At 45.4% G+C, this 6,970-nt stretch overlaps 1 pseudogene; it reads left to right on the top strand.

Moving 5' to 3' along the window:
• LOC118994161 (solute carrier family 15 member 4-like) overlaps nucleotides 1-5,742 on the top strand; it is a 98,793-nt pseudogene extending 93,051 nt beyond the window's left edge.
• Nucleotides 5,743-6,970: the final 1,228 nt, after the last annotated feature.

Genomic DNA, 6,970 nt, shown 5'->3' on the forward strand with positions numbered 1-6,970 from the left:
GATTAAATATTTTGTAAATATCTACTTAGTCCATCCAGACTAATATGTCATTTAAGGCTGTTTACTATCTTGTGAAGGTTGTGGGTCAGGTGTTTCTCCCCAGGTTTCCTTAACTATGGCCAGGGACAGAGTCACAGATTCTCAACCTCTGAGGAGAGGTGTGAGCAGGGATACCTCAATAATACCTACAGCGAATAAATGGGGAAGTTAAGGGCACTTCTGCCAAGATGGAGGCGTAGGTGGAAACACTGTGCCTTCTCCCACAACCAAGTTTGAATACAACAAAGGTTTAGTAAACAAAGACACAGCCGAAGAACAGAAAATTGAACTATATGGAAGTCCGACAACAATGAACCGTTCAACCGGACTGGTAAGAGGGGTGGAGCCAGCAGCAGAGCAGGGCCGGGCAGGAAAGATCCCCCGACCCCAGGCGCCCAGGCAGCCAGGATAGCATCGGGCGGACCCAGTGAGGGCGTAAGGCGTCAGGTTGACTGCGGTCACACATTTGAGCAGATAAACCAGCAAAGGAGTGAGCAGTGAGACGGACCCCATAGGCCCCAGTGGCAGGAAGCAGCAGAGGGGACTGCCGTTGCCCCTCTTGGACCCCACACCCACATACAGCATCCCAACCCAGCCACTGAATTGCCCCACCCTAGTGAACACCTAGGGCTCCGCTCCTCATACATAACAGGTGCGAACAGTCAAAAATATGGCTCAAGAACTCAAAGCCCCAGAGTAGATAACTCTAAGTGACCAAGAAATAGCGAACCTCTCAGATGCACAGTTCAAAATACTGGTGATCAGGATGCTAACAGAACTGGTTGATTTTAGTCACAAATTAGAGGAAAGGCTAAACTAATTGAAATGAAGGGACATGCACAAGAAACCAATAGTGATGGAAAGGAGCTTGGGACTCAAATCAAGGGAGTGGACCAGAAGGAAGAACGAAACATCCAACCAGAAAGGAATGAAGAAATGAGAATTCAAAAAAATGAAGAGAGGCTTAGGAACCTCCAAGACATCTTTAAACATTCCAACATCCTAATTATAGGGGTACCAGAAGGGGGAAAGAAACAGCCACGATTGGAACACTTATTTGAACAAATAATAAAGGACAACTTTCCCAGTCTGGCAAAAGAAATAGACTTCCAGGAAATCCAGCAAGCTCAGAGAGTCCCAAAGAACTTGGACCCAAGAAGGAACACACCAAGGCACATCATAATTACATTAGCCAAGACTAAAATGAAGGAGAGAATCCTAGAAGCAGCAAGAGATAAGGGGACAGTCACCTACAAAGGAGTTCCATCAGACTGTCAGCAGATTTCTCAAAAGAGACCTTACAGGCAAGAAGGGGCTGGAAAGAAGTATTCCAAGTCATGAAATCCAAAGACCTACAGCCAAGATTGCTTTATCCAGCAAAACTTTCCTTTAGAATGGAAGGACAGATTAAGTGCTTCTCAGATAAGGTCAAGTTCAAGGAGTTCATCATCATCAAGCCCTTATTATTTGAAATGCTAAAGGGACGTATATAAGAAAAAGAAGATGAAAATGTTAACAGTGAAAGGACAGCAATCTCACAGTTATTAACAACCACACCTAAAACAAAAGCAAACCAAGAGGACAGCTAGATCAGGAGTGGAACCATAGAAATGAAGAACATGTGGAGGGTTAGAAATAGGGGAGTGGGAGGAGGAGAAGAGGGGAGAAGTTACAGAAAATAAGTAGCATAGGTGGAAGGTAGAAAATAGATGGGGGGAGGGCAAGAATAGGGGAAATATAGAATCTAAAGAACTTGAGACACATGGTCATAAACTAAAGAGGGGGATGGTGGGGAGGAGGTGTTCAGGGTGGAGGGGAATAAAGGGGGGAATAGAACAACTGTAATGGTATAATCAATAAAATATATTTAAAAAATATAAACAAATGGGGAAGCTAAAATTTGAACCCAGGTTTTCCTTCAATGGTTTAATTTCTCCCATGATTCTATTCCCCAGGGTAAAGTCAGTTTGGTAGGACACTGTTCCCTTGTTTGCTGACCACTTGTTTTTCCCAGTAGTGTTTCCATTATAAAGATGACCAGCAGGAAGAGACACCTGAGGCAAGGTGGAGGTCCTGGCACTGGTGCTGCTGGGTGAGGGAGCTACTGTGGAAGGCTGAACCAAATTTGTGATTGCAATAGGTAAACTACAGTTAACCTTTCCAACAGCAAGGTCCTGGAGGAAGAGTAAGATCCTGACTGTGAAGCCAAAGAGGCCACTGGTGGACAACAGCCTGTGGCTCCCCTCAACACAATGCTTGGCAAATCTGGGCACTGGCCATGTGACTGTTGATTGATTACAGGAATGAATTTGTCAGAGATGGGATTACTCATTCTATTCTGGACTGAGAGGAGATAGTATTTTTGTTTGTTTGTTTAATTTGACTATGAAATGGGCAACATACCCATAAATAAGAGCAATTTAGGAGAGTGCCATCTACTATAGCCAGGAAAATTTGGTGCTAAAATGCTCTATCCCCAGACTGGTTCTCATTGCAGGGCCCTCAATTCTGAAAGACCCGAGCCATTCTGCAGAAGGACGCATGCATGGCTAAGCTGGCATCTCTGTACATGAAAGTTGACAGTTGACTCAATGGAGATATGCACAAACACACATACACAACCACACACAGTGGCTTAATTAGGAAATATAGTCATCCAGAGGAATTAAAAGAACTCAGATCAAGTGTAGCAGACTGACAATTTTTTAAATCTGCAGAAGTGCTTATTTCAGAGTGATGCCAATATTTCACTCTTACTATGTCAGGCTTGAGGCCAGGCACTCTCTGTGCATTAGCTCACTTGTTGCTCCCCAAAGCCCTACGAAGATTTCCCCTTTACCAATGAGAAAACCAAGGTTCAGAAAGGTCAAGGGTGAAGGTGTTGCTCAAAGTGCTACAGCTGTGGTGGAGCCCAGACAGAGCCTTCATTGAGTATGAGGAAAAGATGAGCCTAAGATGCAAAACAAAGTTTTTAAAATAGAAATGAGACTAATTTGGGGAAAGTACAAATCACTGAATGGCTTTGGGGTGGGTTACAAGGAGCTTGTGGAATCTTCTGGATGCATTGAAAAAAAAGGCATAGGGTGTTGTTTGCAATTGAGAAAAGGTGGAAAGAGCTCAAGGGTCCATCAAAGGATAAAGGGATAAACAAAATGTGGTATTTACAGTGTTGTAGACTCTGCCTGGTTCTAGGAATCGTATCTCGACCCCTTGTGGCTAAGGGTTAGGGATGACCTTTGGAGTGCCAGCCGCAGGAGACAAAGCTTATCTCTGGTAGCAAATGCTGCCTCAGTTTTCTTCTTCCTGCCCCCAAAGCTTGGTCGGAAGTCAATGACGGATAAGACCCCTCACAGCAGGGGGCAACCTAAGCCACACTCAATCACTTGGGAGGCCTTCACAGAAGGACTTGGGGGGGTGGGCTGCAACAAAGAGGGAGCAATGGACTCTCCCCACCCTGGCTTTGACATAACCTGAGTCCCCATGTTCCCTGGGAGAAGTGCTTCCTGGCTCTAATCCCCTAAAGCCTGAATACCTGATGGGGAGAGGTGCAGCTCCTTGCCTTGCTAGAGGGTGTCCTGGGGAAGAATCTGGCACACAAAGACTTCCTGATAAACCTGTGAAATCTGCTCTGGTAAGAGTGCTTTCATTCATATGTTAAGGGTTTGAGGGAGAAACCCTAAAATTCTGTTCCTGACAGACTGACTCATAGTAAGCCCTCAGATTTCTTTGAAATGTTAACTACTGTTTTGATCCTTGCCACCCTGTATTCCTTTGTATTAGAGCCCAATAAAAAGCCCTGGAGGTGGGGGCTCGAGGCCTTTTTCTCCTTGGAGAAACTGGCTGCTGCTGGCCTTTGTCTCCCCTGAGAAACTGGCCACCAGCCCATGGCTTTTTCCCAGCAAGGAAAGTGGCCACCCCTCCTTCCCAAACAGATCACATCATGTCTTGGTCATGATTCACTTTCATCCATGGCAACTGAGGGGACTCGTGAGGGAAGTCACCCCCACGTTACAGTGAATGAAATATTATTCAGTCTTAAAAAGGGAGGAAGGTGGTCCTGGCAGAGCAGCGGAGTGGGCGGAGGGTGCTAGGGCGGCACTGCTGCTGGGAGTGCAGTGGGTGGTTTGTGGGCTGGCGCACGGTGTATGGCGTGGGGCTGCCAACCTAGCTGTTGGAGCTCACTGCCTTCTGTGTAGTCACAGCCAATCCAGTGCTGTTCCTGGATCGTGTGCCACTGGGCTGCACCTCTTCATGGGCTGGCCGGCCAATGCGTGGTTGGCAGGGCTTGTACCATCCCGCTCATCTTGGCACTCTTTTTGCTGGACTTGTTGGCCTTCTGGCTTCTGGCCATGCTCATCTTACATGCAACTGTTTGTGGTGGCCCTGTGACCCTCAAGCCTCTCAGCTGCTCGGCATTGCTGCCTGACATGCCCGCCCAGCCACCTGCTGCTGTGTGCCCTCTGTGCTCTTGACAGTTGGCCTGGGTATGGGTGCTGGGGGCATCAAGGCCAACATCACATCCTTTGGTGCCAACCAAGTTTAAGATCGAGGTCCAGAAGCCACAAGAGGGTACTTTAATTGATTTTACTGGAGCATTAATGTGGATTAATGTGCAATCATCTAGCTAGGAGGCATTGCCTACATTCAGCCGAATGTGAGCTTTGTGACCAGCTACAACATCCCCACTGTCTGCATCAGCTTCTCTTTCCTGATCTTCCTCTGTGGCCAGAGATTGTTCATCACAAGCCCCCCGATGGCAATGCCTTCACTGATATGTTCAAAATTTGGACATATTCGTGCCGTTCCCAAAAGTGGGCAGAGAACGCGGACCTAGTGCCGGAGGCAGTGGAGTCTTTCAGCAATCTAGGGTTCCCAGCGAGGTCTGTTTGACTCAAGTTTGACACCTCACGGAAGCCACTTACGAAAGACAGAGCAGAAGAGGTAGAACCTCTTGTTGAGATTATCCTTGTTGTTTTGGCTTTGATATCTTACTGGACATCATATTTTCCAAATGCAGACAACTCCTGTTCTAGAGTCTTTATCTGAGATTCCAGAGATCTTTGTATTAGAACCACTACTCATATGCTGCTGGCAGCCTGGCTCACCACGTTCCACACAGCACTCATCCTCTTTGTTCCTTAAAGGATAAGCTGCTTGATCCCATTTTGAGAAGACTTGGCTCACTGCGTTTGTCCTTAAAAAGGATCCTGTTGGCATGTTTTTTTTGTCATGTGTTTGGCCTTCACTGCTGGCATTTTGGAAGGAAAAGGCTGGACCTTGTGAAAGAGAAAACCTTTAACCAGCCCACTGGAAATGTGCGTATTTTGCCATGGATTTGCCTGTACCATGCCAGGTCCTGTAGTTTGTGCTGATTGGCATCAGTGAGACATTTGCAAGTATAGCAGGTCTGGAATTTGCACACTTGGTGTCCCCCAAGTGCATGCAGAGCACCATCAAGGGCTTGTTCTTCTCTGGCATTGGGTCCCTCGTGGGCTTGGGCCTGCTGGTGCTGGTGTCCATCAAGGCCATGGGATGGATGAGCAGCCACACAGACTTTAGTAATATTGGCTGCTATTCGAACTATTATTTTTCCTTCTGGCTGCTATTAAAGGAGCTACCCTCCTGCTTTTCCCTACTGTATCCATAAAATACAACCATCAGCAATCAAGAGTGAATGGGATGCCTGCCGGTAGGAGGACTTGACATCTCTGAAGTTCAAGTGGGGTCCATTAGACTGACATTGCAAGGGAAGGAACAGGCTGAGCGGGCACTGAGGAGGGCAAGATTTTAAACTGCTATAAGTGTCTGACTTTTTAAAGCTTGCATGCTGTCTGGATTGGTATCTTCTTTTCTTCTACCCAGATGAACTGGATAAATAACTTTCTGTGGCTTATCTCCTGTTAGCTGAGCCTCCTAGAGCTGAAATGCAGAAGTGTGTTGCTCCTTCTCAGTAAAGATCTCTCTGTCCACCCTGCAGCTGTTTCCTCTTTGACGAAACTCATGGACGGAAACTGTACAGTCTTGGGAGACTACACACACATTCATTGGCATCTTAATATTTTCAAATATTATTATTATCCCTCCACAACCTGACTTTTTTCCTTTTTAATTAACAAGCTTATACTGAAGAATGGGAAGGTTTTTCAGGAGATAAAACTGTGGTCAAATGTTGCAAAGATTTTGTGTAAAAGTCCTATTTACAGGTTCTTTCAAAAGCCTCACATCTTGCCGTTGCCCGGTTCTTGGGGGTCTAGGCTGGGGGTGAGTGTATTTAGCTGCTGCTTCAAAGACTACTTATTTTTTAAACTATTAACATTGCCCTTTGTTTTTCTTAAGAAAGAAGATGCAACAGGAAATATTTTAGGCTGTACATCCTATCTCATTGTGCAAAACAACTTAAAAGAGTATTTGAAAACCTTACCCAGTCAATCCTTATGTATAATTTGGGTACCGTTGAGAGAGACTAAAGACCTATCCTGGGGAGATATAAGAAAAACGTTCTCTTTAACCAAATTAATGTAATTAAAAATAGTACAAAAAGTGTTAAATGAGAACCTGAAGTGTTTGATTAGTCACCAACTTTTGTATCATTATTTAACATGTATATGAGGCTCTGATTATGTTAAATAAACTATACTTGATCTGTCACTGTAGAAAAAGGAAGGAAATCCTGACATATGCTACAACATGGATGAACCTTGTGGACATTATGGTGAGTGACATAAACAGTCACCAAAGGACAAATTCTGTATGATTCCATTTGCATGACGTACCTGGAGGAGTCAAGTTCATAGAGACAGGAAAAACGGGCAGCTGCTAAGAGCTGGGAACCGGGGTGTAGGTAGTTATTACTCACTGGGTACGTACTTTCACTTGGGACAATGAAGAGAGTTTTGTGGATGGACGGTGGGAAGAGCAGTACAACAATGTC

This window comes from Sturnira hondurensis, unplaced genomic scaffold, assembly GCF_014824575.4.
Source record: "Sturnira hondurensis isolate 20B ecotype Veracruz unplaced genomic scaffold, ASM1482457v3 Scaffold0009178, whole genome shotgun sequence".
Lineage (NCBI taxonomy): Eukaryota > Metazoa > Chordata > Mammalia > Chiroptera > Phyllostomidae > Sturnira > Sturnira hondurensis.